Source organism: Mus musculus, chromosome 17 (assembly GCF_000001635.26).
Source record: "Mus musculus strain C57BL/6J chromosome 17, GRCm38.p6 C57BL/6J".
Taxonomy (NCBI): Eukaryota; Metazoa; Chordata; class Mammalia; order Rodentia; family Muridae; genus Mus; species Mus musculus.
The window spans coordinates 44,487,995-44,508,873 of NC_000083.6; the positions used below are offsets into that span (position 1 = coordinate 44,487,995).

Consider the following 20,879-nt stretch of genomic DNA (forward strand, 5'->3'; position numbering starts at 1 on the left):
TCACATGTCCTAAGGTTGTGCTATATTCTGCTCATCTAAATGTGCTTTGCCTGGGACAAATGTAGCAGCGTGGCTCTGCCCTTCAGTGTTTCCTCCTCTAACACACCGGCAAACACATTGTCATGGCAATGAATGCCGAACAAGAGAGCAAGGAGAAGCACAAGGTCTCTGAGGCCCAGATTTGGAGCCAAGACATAGTAGCTGTTCACGTTGTCTTGTTGGCTGAACAGATTGCAACAAAGGTCCACGTAAGGTTACCGAGAAGGGAAGAAAGGTCATGTGGTTCTTCGCCAGCTCCCTGATCCATCTCTACCAACACTGCGTGGCGACTCTAGCTCCTCTCCACCCTTGTCAGCATATGCAGTCCTCTTCTTGTTGTTATTTCAAGGAGCATGCTAACAGAGGAGAGGGAGTGGCCCCTCACTGTGGTGCCATTTGGCGTTTCCCCAGTGAGTACAGATGTTGACCCCAGTGAGAACAGATGTTGAGAATCTTTCCACGTATTTATGTGCTCTTTGCATATCTTCTTTGGAGAATGCAAACTCAAGCCCATCACCCATTATTGATGATGGAACAATCAATCAATTGACTGTGTGTTTGTGCGTACGTGGGGTGTGCCTGTGCAGATGTCACGAAGTGCGCATAAAGGCCAGAGCACAACATTGTTGGAGTTTGTGAGGCCCAAACGAGAACTCGATTGCCTATGCAGTAAACTAAGGCTGGAGCTAGAGAGTTTACAGGCTGCAAGAAGCCTCTGCCCAATTTTATGTAATTCTGAGACCCAATGTCCCTGAAGTAAACTGGGATGCCTTGCTGAGACAGAGATCCCTTCCAGTCCTTGGGATGCAAGGAAAGCCAGGGGGGCACCAGCACACAGTATGTGTGGATGGCCATGTGTGTGTCCTCCGCACTGGGAAGGAAAGGAGTGGGTATGCTGGGGATTAGGATGGCCAGGGAAATAAGGAATTCCAGACCAGGAGAGCAGACCCCCTAAAAATTCTTAAGGGGAGCAGAGGTGGGCATTTGAAGGATTAGCTCAGGAGAGCGGGCCCCGAACAAAGAGCCCTTGGTGATGGGAAGCAGAGGTGCCTCAGGTGACACTCAGGAAAAAAAAAGTGTGTGTGTGTGTGTGTGTGTGTGTGAGAGAGAGAGAGAGACAGAGAGACAGAGAGAGAGACAGAGAGAGAGACAGAGAGACAGAGAGACAGAGAGACAGAGAGAGAACAGGGAGAGGCCAGCCTTGCTTGAAGCTTATCATTCACAACTGCAAGGTAGTCCGGAGCTTTTCAGAGACTCTTCTGTTTCCAACTCCCATCTTCCCATAGGGGAGCAGAAATTACAAACACACACACACACACACACACACACACACACACACACAAACACCACTGGGTTCTAGCTTTTGTCATTTTAACACAGAAATTCATCAGCCTTAAGTTAATTAGACCCGGCAAACATTCACCAGTCAAGCATGAGTTGGCTACCCACCACTGGGAAGACATCTGGATCTTCCTGTCTGCGGCACAGATGACAAAGGCCATGCCAGCGCCTCTCTGCCACAGATGGACCTGGCCAGGGAGGTAGGACAGGGCTGTGGATTAGTCCTGTGCGGAAACATAACAGGATGAAGGATGGTCTCTAGCTTCCTACTTTGAGATGCTGGCCAAACCAGGAGGCAGAGAGGGAGACCTTTCAAGGTGAATGCACTCAAAGGCGGAGTTGCTGGGGTTATAAAGAACGATCTGGAGAAAACTCCAATTGTATGCTTTGTTTTGTTTTTTCTAAGATCTCCTCATGCGATTGGAGATCTGAGACACGCTGGTTCACAACATAAGAGGACGGATTAAGCATTGATTTAGGAGATGGCCAATCTGGGTCTGGGCCTAATCGGTTAGAGAAGGGATTTTTATTGTTGTTGTTGTTCTAATATTATTATATTTATGAGCCCACGAACTACTTGGCTGCCACCCTGCCTGGAGTCAACTGCAGCACAAGATTTCTAAAACCCTAAAGAGGGAGTTCAAGTTCCGTTTGCTGCCTCCACATCGCTGTGAAGTTCCTGGCGACATCTCATATGTAAACTCTAAATGCACATATTTAGCCAGCATGGGTGCTCCAGCAGGCTTGCCTACCGCTCTGTGAGCCTGTCACTTTTGTCTGCCCCTTTCTTTCTCTAACTATGGCAGCTATTGGCCTGAAGCTGAAGTTTCAGCCGGGTGGGAAGCTCACTGGACACTTCCCAGCTGCGGAGATTGGGCTTGGTGTTTGTTTGCTCCGAGAAAACTCAGTTGAGGCTATGCAGAGTTCAGTGGGTTATCACGCACTTCTGGCTTGATTTGTGGCTACTCTGGTTCAGTGACTTAAAAAGAAACAAGTGGCCTGGCTAGACAGGAACCAGTTGAGACCTTGCCACGGCGGGAGGAAGCAGAGGTAACCAGATTGCAAGCATCTTTATATTTCTCTCTTACAGGAAAGACATTTCCCTTGGGATGCTGTTGGCTGGTGATTGCTCACAGTCCCCGACGCAGGTCAACCCCACCCCTGGCAGCATCTCAGCTGCTTTCTGTCTAGCTAGGCCACTGCGAAGATACCTTGGGCGGCTGTGTCACCTCCTCAGACCTTTGAGCCTCTAATTCACTGGACTTGCCTTAAGACGTTTCCTGTAATTTATCACACACACACACACACACACACACACACAGAGAGGGGGGGGTAGTGGGGGAGAGAGGGGGAAATAATAACAACATAAAATATAAGAAAGACCATTGGTGTCTGATGAATGACAGAGAAAAGCTGCAGTGTCAGATCTGGGTCCTAGGAAGGTGGCCAGCCCTACCCGTAAGGATGACTTCTCTACGGTCTGTGAAGACTCAGAACCATGGCCCTGTGAACAAATGAACAAGCCACACTTTGTCAAGCTTCTTTCCAAAGGAACCAGGGTATAGATATTTTTAACTGGGTATCACGTAAAGTCTCTGTTTTGGAATTTATTTTTTTTGTGCAGCAATTTAAGTATTCCAAAGTCCTTCTGGGTCTGCAGGCTAAACGAAATCTGGTCACCAAATACAGCCTGCTGATACTTAGCTTAGACGAAATGAAAACATTCTGCATGTAAGGTGGTTTCTGATCCATTACTCCGTTTATGTGTCCGTCTGTCTGTCTGTCTGTCTGTCCATTGTGGGAGGGGAGAGGAGGTACTTGACCACCCCAAGCCATCCTGTCCTTTCATATCTCGTGTCCTGGGATGGAAGTAACCCTGACACCCCGCATTCCGGGAGAACCAGGAGTGCCACAGTAGAGGGAACACAGGCCTTAGGCGACAGGTGGTGTCTTCTCAGCCAGCTCCGAGTTCACTTCGTCCCCCTAAGCAAGTCACTTGGCTTTGGTAGTCTTTCCAGTCTCCACCTTCCTTCCAAATTCAATATTCCCTGTAGGCACCTTAGCCCCCTTTTGAAAACGGAGTGGAATATCAGAAAGGGAAAAAAAAAAAGACTACAAGAAAATCTATTAGTTTCTTGACTCCAGCTCAAAGCCCAGCCAAGTTTGAGGTAAGCACCCCACAACAGAAAACTCCCCCTCGTGGAGTGGAGTGGTTGGCACAGCCCACCTCAGGGACACTCAAGGGAAGGGAGCAAAACCCAAGGACGGCAGTCACCCCTGCCATACTCACCACGGAAACAAGCTATGTGGCCCCGAACATTGTGCCAAGAATCCTGGTGGCTGAAGGAGCCATGCCATTGTGGGCAGACACTGAGGCTCCCAGAAAACAAGCAAAGGCGAGGCCTGGAAGCTACAGTGGAGACAGGTCGTCATGACCTTCCCTCCCAGACCAGGACCAAAACTGGCCACTGGACAAGCCATCATCTCTGTCCAGCTGTCCCTCAAGAAGCAAGACCACACCTTTGCCAGAATGGGTCTGGTGCTGTTTCTTCCATCAACATCTATTGAGCACCACTTGTATGCCCAGATGGTGTTGGACATTGTATGGATGGTGTAGACAGCACTTGGGCCTCCGTAAGTGCTAAATGAGGCCAGGGAATGGATGGCTAGGCCTGAACATGAGCATGCTCTCAAGGGAATGCAAGCCTAGAAGTACCTTGTACATTTAGGAGAAAAATGCTAGATCCAAGAGCCTGTGTGTGTGTGTGTGTGTACTTGTGCAGGCATACTTGTAATGTGCATTGTGGTGGGGGTTATGCACATGCACTATGGGCAGAAGACATAGGACAACCTCTCCTGTCAATCTTGAGAAACTATTTGCCTGTGTTTGCTTGTTTGTTTGTTTGTTTGTTTGTTTGTTTGTTTTTGAGACAGAATCTCTCACTGGCCTGGAACTCACCAAGCAGATTAGACTGGCCACTGCGGTTATGAGTCTACACCACCACCTGGCTTGTTAAGTGTGGGTTCTAGGAACCAGACTTAAGTCCTTATGCTTGCAAGGTAGCAGCTTTACTGACTGAGCCATCTCCACAGCCCTGAGTAGTCACATTACGGCTCTTGTGTATGCACTTGTGTACGTGTGTTCACTGCTAGAAGGAAGGCCACTGACAGCTACCAACAACCCACACCTTCTCCATTGCTTCTTTAAGACAAGGTCTCTCACCAAGTAGAGATGCTGGGATGACAGTAACCCTGGAGTTCTTCATTCCAGGAGAAACAGGAATTGCCACAGTAGAGACAACTCAGGCGTCTCTGGCTTACTGGCTCCCTAGCCGTCATTCTCCAGAGAAGCAAAGGACAGAGTCAGAATGCCTGCACAGACCAATAGTGGGGCTTCCTTGCTTACCGATAACCAGGTAGCAATGTGCCTGAGCCACCGAATTCTGATGAGATCAGTACAGAGACCTGCAGGGAGCCTGACATTTTCTGAGCCTCTGGGCAGAGTTGGTTGTTTAAATCAGGTGTCCTGAGATGGCGCAGAAGGAGGGAAATAACATACAATCGTAGCGGTGATGTTTTGGGGCCTGTAATGTGGTGAGGAACATTCACCTCAGAGGACCCGATGGGAAACGGATACTTTTAACCACTCACATGGCACAACTGTCCTGTCCTCTAGCCTCTAGTGCTTCCTTCCCATTCTCCTCAACCCCAGGATGCATGACCTCACCGATGCTGTAGCCAGAAAGGGATGGAGAGAGAGGAGATGCTGAGATGCCTTGTTTTCCTGTTTCCTGTTTGCTTCCTGGCATCTTCTCGTTTCTCAGGGACCTCTTAGCTCCAGGGAGCACATTTGCTGCCACCCAGGAGGAAAGACAGTGGCCAAAGGCAGCTCAAAGAGAAGGAAGAGTCACAGCCAGGAACCAGGGCAGGACAAGATCCAGACTCTGTTAGTTACCACCTCTATGCCCACAGACAGGTCACATGGCCTCTGTGTGCCATGGGGAAATGGGGGGGGGGGGTACAGGTCCTAGTGCCTCACTTGGCCTACAAAGTAATTGGAAGCACTAAATGAGGCCCAGTATGGGGAGCATGCAACACAGGAGTCTGATAAGGGTAGTGTAGCTACTGTTCTGATTAAGAAAGGTAGCCAGGGATAGTCCCTGGAAGTATTTTGCATGGGCTGCAACACATTATGCCTCTCAAAAATGTGTATGTTAAAACTTAAAAAACAAACAAACAAACAAACAAACAAACAATGAGATAGTAACAAAAGACAAAGACGAAGGAACTGCTGAAGTCTAGAATCCACTCTAGTTTCGTCTTGTTTGTTTTGGTACGATGTCTCACTCGCCAGGACTGTCAGATATCGGCCAGCCTGTTTTCCGAGTGATGGGATTAAAGATGTGTGCCTCTACGCCCAGCTAGGGCTCTACTCCCACTGAAGGAATAGTGCCCTTCAAAGAGGGAAGGGATGGCCTAGCAAGGTCTTTCCTACCCTCCTGGCTCATGAAGACGGAACAAGGAAGCAACTGTCTTACCTGTTTGTTGTTTGTTTCTGACAGGGTCTCAAGTATGGAAAATCAGCCTTGAATCCTTACCTAGCCAAAGACGACCAAAGTACCTCATCCTACTGCTTCTGCTTCCCCAGCGCTGGGATTCGATGCGTGCTAGGCCATACCAAAAGGCAGCACCTCAGAAGTAAAGACCAGACCCCTACCACATGCCACAACTCTCAGCTCACTGTCTGTGGACTTCTTGCTCTCCAGAAGTGTGAGAAATACTGTCGTATTGCCTTGGTCTTTGGTGTTTGGTTTTAACAAGTCCAAAGGGACCAAGACAGTTGCTAGGTTCCTGACTGTCAGGGTAGAAATCCACACTGGTCAGCCTGCAGACCAGTGTTTGGAAACACGGGCTCTCTTCCCAGAAAATGAGATGAAATGAAAGACAATAAAATAAGAGATGGATGGAGTGTAGCTCAGTTGGTGGAGTGCTAGACTGGCATTCAGGAGCCCCTGGGTTTGATCCCCTGCATGACATAAAGCCAGCATGGTGGACAGGCCTATAATATCAGTGTGTGGAAGACGGAAGCAAGAGGATCGGAAGTTCAAGGTCAACCATAGCTGCAGGATGAGTTCAAGGGAAACCTAGGATGCATGGGCGCATGTCTGCAAAAATAAATACAAAATAACAATAAAGAGAAGCTGCCTCCCTTAGAGATAGAGGCACAGTATCAGAGATTTTAGTATAGGACTCTTTTGGGTAACATGGCCTCCTGTGGATGCAGTATAGAGTTTATAAACAGGTGTTTGGGTAGCACTTCTGGACTGCCATTCTCCTTCCCCTCACTGTCTGATTCTGCAGAGTAGGTGACAGCCTCACTTGACACAGACAAGCAGATCAATGCTCAAAGGTCTTAAATAAGTTACCCCCAAAGCCAACCCACAAGAAGGAAGCCTGGCCTCGCCCACAGCCAAGAAATCTGGTGAGCCTCAGTGTGAGTTATTAGGCTTGGAGACCCTGGAGGATGGTGGGAAACCCTGGAGGATGGGACCTGATTTTCCTTTGTGCATCCCTGAATACTCTGTTAATATGTTGAACTGGAATGACCTTCACCAAAAGCTCTTTAGAAGTAGATGGTTAGAACACATATGTGTGTGTGTGTGTGTGTGTGTGTGTGTGTGTGTGTGTGTGTGTGTGTGTGTGTGCGAGAGAGAGAGAGAGAGAGAGAGAGAGAGAGAGAGAGATCCTTCAAATAGCTATCAGAAATGTTTACCTAGATGGTAGCCTCTGGGCAGTTGTTGAGTACAGCCTCGAGTTTAAGCTCCAGAGAGAACATAATTCACTTGCAACTCCAAATGTTTCTTGGAAAACTCTAACTGTCCTCCTTGGAGATGATTAGAGGTGTGAGTCTGCAACCCAATCCCAGAGCTGTACAATCAGATCTGAGTTTTCACTGGGTCTTCTCCACATGGGTCCTGTCCACCAAGGTCTGAGAAGTACTAGAAACTGGAGCAACTGAACGGACCCTGCTGTTGGCTCTTGTACCAATTGTGAACTCTAAAACTGCTCAGTGAGGGTGTGGTACGCTTTCAGACCCTAGGCTTCTTCCAGGGGAAAAGGTACTGGATTGTCCTCTGCCCCGTGGGCTGGCAGCATCCATGTTCCAACTCAAGAAGGATGCTGGGGAAAAATCCTGTCCCCGTCAAGAGACGTTAAACTGTGGGAGAACACGGGGTTTTGTAAATGTATGACCTTCTGCCTAGGTCAGCGGACCTCAATTCATGAACACTGGCAACATCTGGAGACAGTTTGGGTTGTTCCAGCTAGGGAAAGTGTCAGGCATCTAAGGAGCAGAGTGGTCAGGGATGCTGGCTTCCCCTCACTGGCTACTGTCTGTCACTAGGCTTCTACTCAGATCAGAGCAGGGGAGATGAATATATTAGATTTAGTGAGAACGGAGAGTTTTAAGACTCATGAGAAACTTCAGCTGCTTCTTCTCCTAAGTACAGAAAACAGTTGAAGACTCCAGGAGAAAGGTGGGGGGGGGGGGAGAGTAGACCTGATGACTTGAAAAAAGAGAGCTGTGAAGAGAAGAATCCAAACGCCAAAGCTCAGAGAGTATAGACACACACTTTATTCAGGACACATGATACTTTCTTATTCATAAGAAAGACCTAAATAGCCCCCACCGTCTTTCTGCTCTGTCCTTTTCCCTCCTTGCCTATTTCCCAAACTCTTTGAAATGTAGGTATAAATGAGAAAAACAATCAATTTGGTTTTCCTAAAGAGACTTTAAGAAGAGATATGTGAAGTCCACTGGAGTCCACTGGAGGTGGACACACCATCAGCATCTCAAGAAAGGGATGCTGGAGGGGCCCCAGAAAGTGTTTCTGACGATAGGACCTCCTCTCCCCTCCGCTCGCTTGGCTGGGGGTTCGCTGGACTGGGAAGGGAATGATACCTTTCCAATCACCTTGTCCCTGGAACTTCTCGGGGTGCTTCTTCTATTGGGGATTTAGAACGAGAGAGGGGCATTGGAAGGTGAAAGGGAACACAGAAAGTCTACAGCTTGTCAGCTCGTGGAGCCAGCAGGACACTGCTATCCTTTGAGTGACAGGCCAAGGGCATCCAATGTGTGAGCAAACCAAGCTAAGTAACTGGCTCTTCTGCTGATTTTGCTTGTCTCCAGCAAAGACGGGATCAGAGGAGTCAGCGAGGATGTGTGGTACCCTCAGCATCCCTTTGTTTAGAAGATCCAGCTCTTTTAATTGGCATCTGGTGCTTCAGGCACAGGCTGAGACTGGGGCACCAGAGAAGAGGCCAATTTAGTGAGGGCCTTTGCTATGATGTCCAGATGGCCATTCATTGTCCGTAGCTCCACCAGGATGTCCCCAACACTGGCCTCCAAGGTGGCAGCAGCGGCTGGAGGAGCACAGGGCTTTGGGGAGGTTCCAGGATGTTCAGCATGATCATCCCTGGCAGGGCCTGCATGCTGACTGTGGCCCCTCTCTGAAGCTAGAGCTGGGGCCGGGGCCATCATGGTCTGTGGCCGCTCATGATCCTTGCCTCGGACACCAGGGGACGTGGCAGTGGGGCAGCTGGGCATCCAGTCAACAAGGTGGGGTGCAGCCTCTGGGGAGGAGGTCACAATGGTGTAGAGCCCAGTGCGCCGAGGGACGCAGGGGGCTGGCACTGTGGAGGCAGTGGACAGAGGCTGCAGGAGAGGGGGCAACATGGGGCTGGGAGAGAAGGGCTGGGGCTCACAGGACGAGGATGGAGATGGCAGAGCTGCTGTAGAGGGGCCAGGCTCCTCTGAGGACAGGAACAGGGTGGTGGAAGACTGTGAGTCCAAGGTGCTGGGTTCTGAATCTGCCAAATAAGAAGAGGGAAAAGGTTACTTGGGCATTCCTGTTAGCTCTGTGATAAACTGCACATTAAATGCTAAGGAAATTAACAAAAAGAAAATGTGGACTTAGATTTCCGGCCACTCAGAGGAACATCCAGCAAGGAGGAGTGGTCTGTGAAGAAGGCAGTGTCCCAAGAAGGAAGTAGGCAGTGTGGGAATTCAGCCCAGGATCTTAGGACTGAGTTAAACACACACACACACAAACACACACACACACACACACACACACACACACACACACACACACACACACACATGCCAGCAACACTGGAGTCTCAATACAACACTGAAAGAGTTCATAATAATTCTTGCTGGGACAGAAGATGGACTCGAGGGAGCCCCTTTTTCTCCTCCTTGGAGACTTGGCTTCATTTCACCATCGATCTAAGAAGTTCCAATAACCTTTTGGGACTAATACACTGTCCAGTCTACAGCTGGTGGCAATGATGTATGTCACAGAAATGCACAGCCCTATGGGAGCCCTCTGCTGGGCCCTTGAACCTTTGGGTAGAAAGCACCCAGCAGCTCTTAGGGACCAGACGTGATAACAAGGCTACCAACCTCCCATCACGGGGCCCACATCCAGACAGATGACACACCTCAGCTGCCTCAATAAACACATTTACTACCTCTGAGTGAATGTCCCAAGATCACTCTACAAGGGGTCCTGAGGGTCCCTGAGGTCAAGTGTCTGAAGCCCTTCCTCCAATTCCTGCAAGTATTTTACTTGCTCCTGCTTTCTATGCCCTCAGAGTCTTCTGACCCATTCTTTGGTGATCCCAAACTCAACAAAGGTAGCTGGAGTCCCTATGTGGTCGTTTAGTGAGAGTGACCAAGACAGCTTGTATCACTACTACACAGGAAGATCTCCTTTCTCCCTAAGAGACTGCTCTGTCTGACAGTGGGTTGGCCCTCCGAGAAGTCCTTTTCAGAAATATGGTGAAGGCTGTATCCCTCATCTGTCCTGACATCAGCATCCATCAAGGTCCATCCATTGTTCATGGGCCCCAGATGCTCAGCAACCTAGTTTGTGTGGTTAAGAATCATGTCTGACCAGAGATGAATTCACTCCACAGCTGACAACCTTTGAGCAAAGTCACCACCATACCTGAGAAGGTCTCTCCAGGGAAATATCCTGGACACTTTCTGCTTTGGACTTGAACTGCATCTCCTCAAACCCACCTCAATTTCCCCTAGGCTTCTAAGATTGCCTTGTACAAAGCAAGAATCACATGTGTGTCTGGCCCATAATTGCCCTTGAGTTGGAATGATGAAAGAGCTTTGCAAACTGTTTACACCAACTTCCTTGAGAAAGATGTTAGCTTTATATTTCTAATCCTGTGGCAGACCAGATACCTCTGAGGAAACTAAATATACCATTCAGAATGTTCTAGAGAAGTGGTTTCAAACTTAATGCTGTCTGTGGCATTCCTCTGTTAAAATACAAATTAGGATTAAGTTGGTCAAGACTGGCATCTCAGACCCTGAACTAAACAGCTACCACCATGAAAGCAGCTTTGGCTGTTGCAAGATGCCGCTGAGATGGAACCTCTTGGCTGCTGGTGCTCCCTCACAGGAGGGGGTAGACATGGATGGAATCACTGGGCCCTACCTGAGATTGTGGCCACTTCCCACTGTGCCCTGCCCCAGCCATTTGTATGTAATTCTACTCTAATTGACTTCAGTTCCAGTTATGTTTTGTTTGTTTGTTTGTTTGTTTGTCAACTTGACACAAGCTGCAGTCACCTGGGAAGAGAGAACCTAAGTGAGGAATTGCTTCTATCAGATTGGCCTCCAGGCAAGTCTGGGCGGGGGTGGGGGGGGGCGGGGGGGCATTTACTTGAAGCCCCAGGTTCAATTCTGAGCATCACATAAACGAATATAGTGGTGCCTACATAGAATTCTAGCTCTCAGGAGGATCAGAGGTTCACATTCATCCTTGACTGTCTAGCAAGTTTGAGAAGAAGGAGTTCTGGGTGGCATGAGGCTCAGGAGAGCAATGTAGAGAATGGAATGAACCGTCAGCTGTTACCAGTATTTTCTCCTCCCTCCTCCATTTTAACTGATCGGTGATCATGTGATGGTGAGTATTCACTGTCACCTTGAGCAGATTTTGAATCACCTAAGATCTGGCCCACCACTGGGTATGTCTGTGAGGCTGTTTCCTCCTAGACTGAACTGAAGAGAGAGAGAGAGAGAGATGCTCTTTGACTATGGGTGGCACTGTCCCATTGGCTGGGTGCTCGACTGAATGAAAAAGGAGTGGAGCAGCTGAATTGCTTTTCTCTGCTTCCAGAGTGGGTGCAATGTGATCAGTGGCCTCACACTACTGCAACAACGCCTTCCCAACATCAAGGTCCATAGACTGTATCCCTGTAAACCTTGAGCCAAGAGCAATCTTTCCTTTTTTAAGTTGCTTTTCTCTGGTGCTATGTTACAGGGATAAAAAAAAATAAGTAACTAAGACATCCATTCTGAGGAAAGCTCACATTTCCAGTCTCCCTCACAGAGAGCTGGTTGTAGCCAAGTCAATCGGGCATAAGCGGACTAAAGTAGAGGTGTTGTGTTCCATCCGTCTTCCTGGGGTCCTGCCATTTGCAGTCTGCTTTGACCATGAGGTGAAAGCAGAAAATTGCCTTGAGAACTCTTAGAATGTGTTCTCTCTCTCTCCCTCTCTTTCTCTCTCTGACTCTCTCTCTCCCTCTCTCTCCCTCTCTCTCTCTATCTCTCTTTCTGACTCTCTCTCTCTCTCTCTCTCTCTCTCACACACACACACACACACAAGAGAGAGAGAGAGAGGGAGGGAGGGAGAGAGAGAGAGAGAGAGAGAGAGAGAGAGAGAGAGAGAGAGAGAGAGAGTTGGGTTATAAAAAGGACAAGTCCCAATTGTTGGGTCAGGATATGGGAAATAATGGTTTGAGAAGGAAGGAGGCGAGAAATGGCCTTAGTTCAAGGCTCAGAACTGGGAACTTTTCCTTTCTAGTTCTCTGGAGTCTGGGTGGCCTTTTCCCAGCTACACCCAGGCCTCCAGCAAGGCTCAGTTGTGACACACCTCAGTAGAGGCAGCCCTTGGAAACACTTCCCCAGGAGCCTGGAGGGCTGGGGAAACTCTCTAGCCCCGGGGCCTGCAGGAGAGCAGGTCTGTGGGAAGAGGGTGAGGTGTCTGAAGGCACAGAGACTCTCAGTACTGCGTCTGGGCCTCCGGCCTTTGATGGCTCAGGCTTGGCTGGCTGGCTGGCTGCCCGCTCCCTTCGGAACAGCCGACACTAAAGGGAGGGCTGAACAAGTGTCTGATGAACTCAGCCCAATAATATTCACTTCTTTTATTTTCCAGGAATGTCATGAGCCCCACAGGGTGATCTTCTGGTTTGAAGACCTGGTGAGTCAAGTCTATACAGACCTCTGACTCAGTTTCATCCCGAGTTCTCAGCAGACATCTCCCAGGAGCACGGCTCAGCGGGAGAGCAGAGCAGGGATACCTCATTAGGAGAGGATAGAAGAGCTCTGAAGCAGGCATGAGACAGGCTAGAGTACCCAAGATCACACGGGCCACATTGATAGTAATAGCCTATGTTCAGTGACTTCTTACTAAGTACAAAATCATGCATTCGCTCCACCAATCTTTGTGGCCAACTTGGCATGGCTTCTGCCATTAATTTTATACTACTGAGGAAACTGAGACCTAGCTAAGTGAGGCACCGTGCGCCCTGACCCAGAGCAGGTAGCTTATTCTAGAAAGGCTACTCTGCTGTGGACAGGACAGACAATTCGGAGGCATGAGATAGTGCAGAAAAAAAATTGTGAAGGGTACATTGTGTGTGTGTGTGTGTGTGTGTGTGTGTGTGTGTGTACACGTGTGTATACTTGAATTCCAATCTGTATCCCCTTCATTTCAATTCAAATGTTGTTTAACAAACTGCCTCCGAGAAGCAGCATAATGAGCAGCTTCAGATGGGATGGGCTAGCTGAGGCCACAGAGGCAAAGCCTGTGCTACAGCCCATGGAGCCAGGCCTTCACAGAGGTGACTGGACCACAGGTACCAGATCCTCTACTTTTCCCCTCAGCACTGCCCATTGCTGTATGCACTGAGCTCCACTGCAGAAGGGGTCAAAGGGCAAAGGCTGAGCATGTGGGAAATCCATGGTCTCCATCCCTGGTGATGTTGCCACAGTGTCACACCCAGAGCATCGTCAGCGTGGATGTCTGTGTAAGCTACCCAGCCTATCAGTCTCTTAGGCTAAGGAGTCAGTGTCCTGGTCAGCCACTGAGTTAATGAAGGGAAGTTAATGCTACAAAGGGGTAGCAGCAGCGGGGGGGGGGGGGGGGAGGCAACCACACAGCCTGGGTGTAGCTTAAAGGACATTTCCTTGGGGTTCCTTCAAGGAAGGAGACACAGAAGTAAAAGGAGTCTGTGCATGTAGGGTATCAGCAACATTATCCACAATGGGCAAAGGGACCATAACCAGGCCCACTGTGGTACAGAAGGAGAGATGTCCACATACAAAGGAATACTATTCTGCCCTAAAAAGGAAGAAAACCAGATACCCTCTACAGCATGGTCAGTTAGTACACAGACACCATCTGGCTTCCTTAGATGAAGTTCCCAGGCTAGACAAATGCACAGAGACAGAAAGGGTCACGCAAATGGCCTAGTGCTAGAGAGTGGAGAGATGTGTTTACTGAGTGCAGAACTTCAGCTGGGGCGATATGAAAGTTCTGGAGAGAGATGGTGGTGGAGGCTGCGTTGTGATATCAATGTACCCAGCGTCACTGAGCTGTACACTGAGGAACAACGGCAAGGATGCACTAATATGGAATATACTTCACTCATGGTTGTAAAACTTCATAAAACTTATGACAAGAGAGGGGGGACTGGAGACATCTTGAGTCATGGTTTGAGTAAGTGGGATGTGAATGATACAGTGACCAAATTTGATGCCTAGGACAAGGGAGACAGAAAGCAGACATGGTGGGGTGGAGATAGCACTTACAGGCAGGGCAATCAGAAGAGGAATTGAGAAGGTAATTTTGAGCAAAGGCTTAAGGAGTGAAGAAGGTGTGAGTCATCTTGAGTCAGGCATCGGAGAACAACTGTGTGTACACTTCTGTAACTTTCCATAAAGGGATCGAATGGATAACCTACTGCTAAGGTTTCTATGGATACAATGTGGGTGAAGCACCCCAGCAGGTCCCCAAGGGTAGAACGGCTTATTTAACCCTGGACGCTAAATGCTCCGAAGGTATGTCTGAGTCAGAAGGATGGGGCAGGGGGCATTCTGCCACTAAGAGCTTCTGTCGGGACTGTGTGGATGCAGGTGGGAAGAAAGTGATGTTCTTAGACCCCCATGCTTCCTAAGCAAGATGCTTGCAACGCAAGCATTTCACAGCTGAGTTGATGCTTCCTTGAGGCCACAAATGTCCACTGGCACAGGACCTAAAGGCACATAGAAATTGTATGTGCTCCAGAACTCTATGGCCCTCAGCCAGGCTTCTCATCCCTTTCCTAGTGGTTCTTGAAGGTACCATTCGTGTTCCTGTCACACAGCCTTTGTCACTTGCTGTCCCCTCTGCCTAGAACGCTCCCCCCTCAGGTATCTGTGCCCCACACACCTTCTTCACTCCTTAAGCCTTTGCTCAAAATTACCTTCTCAATTCCTCTTCTGATTGCCCTGCCTGTAAGTGCTATCTCCACCCCACCATGTCTGCTTTCTGTCTCCCTTATCCTAGGCATCAAATTTGGTAACTATATCATTCACATCCCACTTACTCAAGATATAAGGAAGCTCAATTTGAAATGGCTGGCCTACCCACAAGGGCAGAGGGTAGAGGGCAGAGGGAAGAGGGCAGAGAGCTCCCATAAAAGGTAGGATGAAGGAGAAAACTCAGCTGGTGAAGCTCTTGGTGAGCCGCCCTGTATTCAGATCCCCAGGACTCACATAAGAATATGAGCATGGTGACACTCTTACAATCCCAACACCATGGGAAGGGAAACAGGCACATCCCCGGAGCTTGTTGTCCAGCTTGTTTGACCCAGTCCATGATCTCTAGGCTCACAGACAAACCCTGTCTCAAAAAAAGAGGTGAGGAGCCATCAAGAAAAACAGAGGACATCAATCTCTAGCCCCCAAAAGCTCCCACATACATGCAGAGGAGTGGTTCTGAATCTTTGAGTTAATTGGGAATCTGTGTTTACTGACGCTGATGATCCTTGCCCCCCGTTGGTTTTTTGATCATCTATCAATAATGATGCCACTATCTATTGGCTGGGAGGAAAGAAAGAGGTGGAACTTCCAGGTTCCCCCAGGCTAGGATAGAGGAGAGGGCAGGAAGAGCTAGATCGAGATACTTGGGGGAGAGAGATGAAAGCTAACTCAGAGCAGCCCTAGAACATCAGGCAGGGTAGCAAAAACTACATGCACCACATACAGGCACACAGATATGCAGAGACATACACAGAACACACACACACACACACACACACACAGAGAGAGAGAGAAAGAGAGAGAGAGAGAGAGAGAGAGAGAGAGAGAGAGAGAGAGAGAGGAGAGAGAACCAAAAGAGGTGCCTACTAAACTAAGGAATGCCAACTTTAAACAGGTAGTGGAAGCTGCTGTGGAGTATCCGTAGGCACAAGACAGATGTAATTTGCTTCTTTAAGGTTCCCCTGGCTGCCAACTCATGGCTGGAGGCAGAAGGATGAAATTTGAAGAAGCACATGGCCTTCCTGAGCACCTAAGACACTCTGACAGAGGACCGACAGAGTGGATCTAGGTTTGCAGTATTTGAAGCAATTATTTTTCTAGGAATAGACTGAATTTCAGAAAAAAAGAAACTCCTGCTGCCACCCTATGTAACTGTACTGTAAATGTTGACCTCTGCCCCTGCTCAGGTTAGCCACTATGGCCTTTTATACATCCCCATGCAATTAAAGCCAACATGGGTTTTATGGTATTTTTTTAAAGCCCCAAGATAAATTTCTATCCACTTACACAGGGCTGCTCTGCCACCTCTTAACATAGCTGGTATATTCAGTATGTGGATGATATCTCCACGTATCTGGGAATACACCCATAGGTACAGAGACTCCATGTGGCTAAATGGAATAGCTTTTGGTGGGAAATACAAGGTGTTTGTACAACCTGTATATTCTTTGCCATGAATTTTTCTTTCCTGTGGAGAAAGAAAGGCACAGAACGCAAAAGCTATTTCTACACCATAACGGACCTTGGCTCAGGGAGAGAATGTTCAAAATAGATTATGTCCCTCAGCCCTGTTTCCAGGGTTGAACGGCTCCCAAATGAACACAGTTAATCCTCCCTCCCAGAGAGCGCCTCACCTTTGAACTTCATTTTCTAAACTATCATAAAAAAGCAGAAACAATTCCAATGCTAGATCCTGAGGACCCTGCAGAAGCCCAGGCTCTCTGCCCACCAAGGCAAAAGATCATCCAAGGGGCCAGCTCCCTTATAAAACAGGCAGACTTCCCGGTGAACTTGACGGAAAGAGCAGGCTGTAAAAGGCGGCATTTTGCTTTTAACAAGGCCAGGCAGGCTGGAGAGCCACCAGCCCTGGTAGTCTGAAGGAGCCCAAGAATATTAGAACCCAGGGTCATGAGGAGCCAGGACACCACTAGGAATGTTGGTAGGAGAGACAGTCTGGCGAGCCGCTGGGAAACAACCGGAAGCCCACTGTGCCAACCCTGGCATGAGTCAGCAGGCCAGAAAGGCGGCCAGGACAGTTGGGTGGACTGGGCAGCTCCGTGCCTGGCCACACAGGATTAGTGCCTCCCGAAGCCCCTCCCTCACACAGCAAACCTCAAAGACAGCCAAAGATGCCAAGGGTGACAGGTGACAGGTGTGTGCACATGTGGCCACTCACCAACTCTGCCAAGACAAGCGCCCCAATCAATTCCATGGTGGCCCTTGCCAACCTCTTGCCCGCATTTTGGATGAACATTTTGGAGATTGCATCTCCATCTGGAGATGATGGTCTCTGTTCCCCAAAGCTCGGGACTGCACAGCTGGACATAAGGATTCTCAGGAAATGGGGGCTAGGAGGGTGGAGCATGGAGCAGAGATAAGCCCTAGGTCCTCCAGGGCCCTCTACTATCTTGGAGTACAAAATGAGACACTTGGTACATGAATGACAATTGGATATGCCTTTTTCCCATGCTGCAAACAAGTCTAGAGCAGAATTTGCTCCCAAGACCTAACATAGACCTGAAAGATGGCAGTGCCCACCATAGCTTCCTTAAGTGTCCTAGGAAGGCACTTTTTTTAACCATTACTTTCTCCTCTCTTGGCTCCTTCTGAAGTCACGCTTCCCGGCCATGCCTCCCGGCCTTGCCTCCATGTCTCTCCCTCAGGTCCTTTTTTTTTCTAATTTGGGTCTGGCCTCCTCTTTCTTGTACTTCCATGCCATTTTTCTAATGATATCCTTCTGTGCCAGGCTCAATTATATACACAGCTCAAATGAGCAGCCCCGACTCTAAATTTGGCCTTGTCCACTGGAAGGAGGAGCCGTGCGGCATCTAGTGTTGCCCAAAAGGAAAGATGCTGGTCCCTACGGGGAGTCAAAGCCAACGAAAAGAGGGGAAACTTGTGGGGAAAAAAAAGGCACAAAGACAGAATGAAGAAACAGCCCAGGCCTGGCTGGCCCCCGGGTCACCGGGGCTGAGGCTGATTCTGTGACTTCAGCCAGGCCTATTGAGACTCCATGCCTGCCACAAGCATGCAGCAGCAACTGGCTTGAGTTGATTTTTTTCCTCTTTAGAAATACCCTGCTGTCTGACCCTACCTATGCTTTCTCTGCAGGGTTAGTAAAGGGTGAAATGAGAGCATCTACCGGGAATTTCCTGACTTCTTTGAATTTTCCTCCAGATCTGGCTGTGAGTCAACGAGATGCTCTTAGGACACTCGGAAAGACTCAGCGTGTCTCCCAGCTCCCACCATCCTGGGGGCACCAGGCAAAGACTGCTGGGTAACCAGGGTGAAAAGGAAGAAGGGCACCTCCCTCCTTGACTCTGCCACTATACTGTCCCCAGACTCCACTGTGGTATTAATATCCCATATACCTACAAAAAATTCTCTGTAGATCCAATATATCTACAAAACAAAACAACCCTTGCCTCCATTCAAACTTAAGCTCCTGTTTGATTAGAATCATTTGCTTTAACTATTTAAAAATGTTTAAATCATTTAATTATTTAAATGTTCAACTTCTGATTTTATTGATCTTTACATTTGGGGCATCTGTACAATAGAGAAGGAGGTAATAAGAAGAGGATACAGAAGAAAGAGAGGGCTTTCCTCAGATCCACACTGTCTGACATGCTGAACACTTATAGCATCCCCCTCAGGTCTAGAGAGGCGCACAGCATCACTACTTCAACCAATGGGAGAGACTCAAGTAAATTACTTACAGCATCCTGTGTGAGCCGGGTGACCTCCAGGGCTGGCCAGCCCTTGCCAGCTGAGACCAGCCATGACCTGTTTGTGTTCATGATGTGGATAATTGTTCCCAGGAGTTTAGAGAGGAAATGTTCTTGGGTCAATGGCATCCGCTGAAAGATGCAGGGCTTGTGGCTCAGCAGGAAGGGTGCTTGCCTCACAAGCAGGATGACCTGAGTTCTAGCCTCAGTACCCTCATGAAAAGCTAGGCTTGGTGACTTGGAATCCCTGTGCTGGAAAGCAAAGTCAGAAAGAGCCAGAGGCCAGGTGGCCAGCTAGCCTAGCCTGATTGACAGGCTCCAGAGCAATGAGAGATCCTACCTCAAAGGAGGTGGACTGTGTTCCTGGGGGTGACACTGGAGGTTGTCCTTTGGACTGCACAAAAATACAAATACATGTGTACTCACATACATGCAAACACGTATATACATACACAAACACCTACACAAATGTATATACATATGTACTTGTGCACATATATAAACTCATATGCACACATATGTACACATTTTAAAGTGTCCTGGAATTAAAGTTAAAGGGTATTCAAATGAGACCCATAAAAGTCTGTGAAGCTGAGAATACCCATGCAAGCATTTTACAAGCCTAGTGTCACTTCACATTATCAAAGCACAATTTGGGACCAGGGTCTCTCTGCCTTTAAAAAACAAAAACAAAACAAAAACAAGACATATCCATTTTTCCTCTCATTCATTCCAGAAAAAAAAGGAAGAGGATTCTGGGTCTCCTGGTATAGCCCAGGCTGGCCTCAGACTTTCTAAGCATCCTAGGGTGACCTTAACATATTTGTACTCCTGCCTCTACTTTCTGAGTGGTGCGATCACAGGCTTGGTTTATGTAGTACTGAGGATTAAACCCCAATGCTTTGTGTGTGCTAGGCCAATGCTCTACCAACTGATCTGATGGCCTACCTCCAAAAGGAAAGGTCTAAATCACTATAATGCTCTACTATGGCAAATGCTCTCCAATGTTCTGGTGGCAAAATGAAAATATCAGGATGAGAATGGAAACAAAATCTTAATAAATTAAGATTATAAAATCTCTCTTCAAAAATTTAATTTTTATATTTCCATTTATGTATTTGCAGCTAATAGAAATGTCTTTTTCCCCACCCCCAGCCAAACATTCCTGTCATTTCTGTTTGCTTGTCAAGGTGCAGGTTGGTGATGGCAGGTGGGCGGGGCGGCTCCTCTGAGCTGAGATTCCACCCAGCGGGACATCAGGCTGTCCAGTATGGATTAGACAGGCTCACACTGTGAGCTCTGGATATATTTTTCTCTCAAACTCTCTGCTAGAGTTCACTTACACCAACACACACACACACACACACACACACACACACACACACACACACACACACCAGTCCTTCCCATGGGACTTCCCATTGAGCTCTCCGTTGTAAATTCTGCTTCAGTCTCTTGGATTGTTGTCCAAAACAGAGAACCAATTTGTCTCCTGACTCTGAGTCAGATAACACTGCAGAGCCTTAATGCTAGGAGCCCGGGACACAGTAGGTAAGCTCCTTCCTTATGCAAGCCTTCTGGGCATCAGAGACACACAAGTTCCTATGTTCCTATGGGAACATGGGAACGAGACCAGGCAGCTGCTGGGGGTGGTCATGAGGCAGCAGCTAAGAATGCCCGCTGTCCTGGCTGCAGCTGTGTCCCTGAACAGGTGCTGCCTGCCCTCCAATGCTGCATCGTCCCGCAGGCTCACAGACCACAGATGTGCATCCAAGATCAGAGAGACAGTGCTGCTCACAAGGGGCACTCCAGGCGCTCCCCGACCCTGCCTCCTCATCTTGAGGACAGGAAGATAACTAACAGAAGAAAGGCAAGTCCCAGGTGACAAAAGCCACCTGTTCCCTCTGTACCCACCACAACCTCTGCCTGTGACTTATAAGACCTGGGGACAGATTAAAACAATGACTCCTGACTCCAGCTATCCTGGGAAGGATGGAAGTGTCCCAGAGAAGAGTGTCTGGTCCTTCAGGGGCTGTTATCTTATGGAGCAGCCAAAAGCTGCTGCCACCCACATCACCCTTACTGGGACTTCAGTCAGGCCTAGTGTTCTGCTGGATGTCCCCTGGATGGGACAGACTCAAAGGAGAGGTGACCTAAGTGAA

At 48.5% G+C, this 20,879-nt stretch overlaps 1 protein-coding gene across 1 annotated transcript in view; it reads right to left on the reverse strand.

Annotated features, from left to right (window-relative positions):
* Positions 1–7,992: 7,992 nt before the first annotated feature.
* Runx2 (runt related transcription factor 2) overlaps positions 7,993–20,879 on the reverse strand; it is a 318,811-nt gene continuing 305,924 nt past the window's right edge. The window contains exon 6 of the transcript NR_073425.1: positions 7,993–9,249. The gene's annotated coding sequence lies outside the window, so the exon portion shown is untranslated. The remainder of the gene's footprint in view (positions 9,250–20,879) is intronic.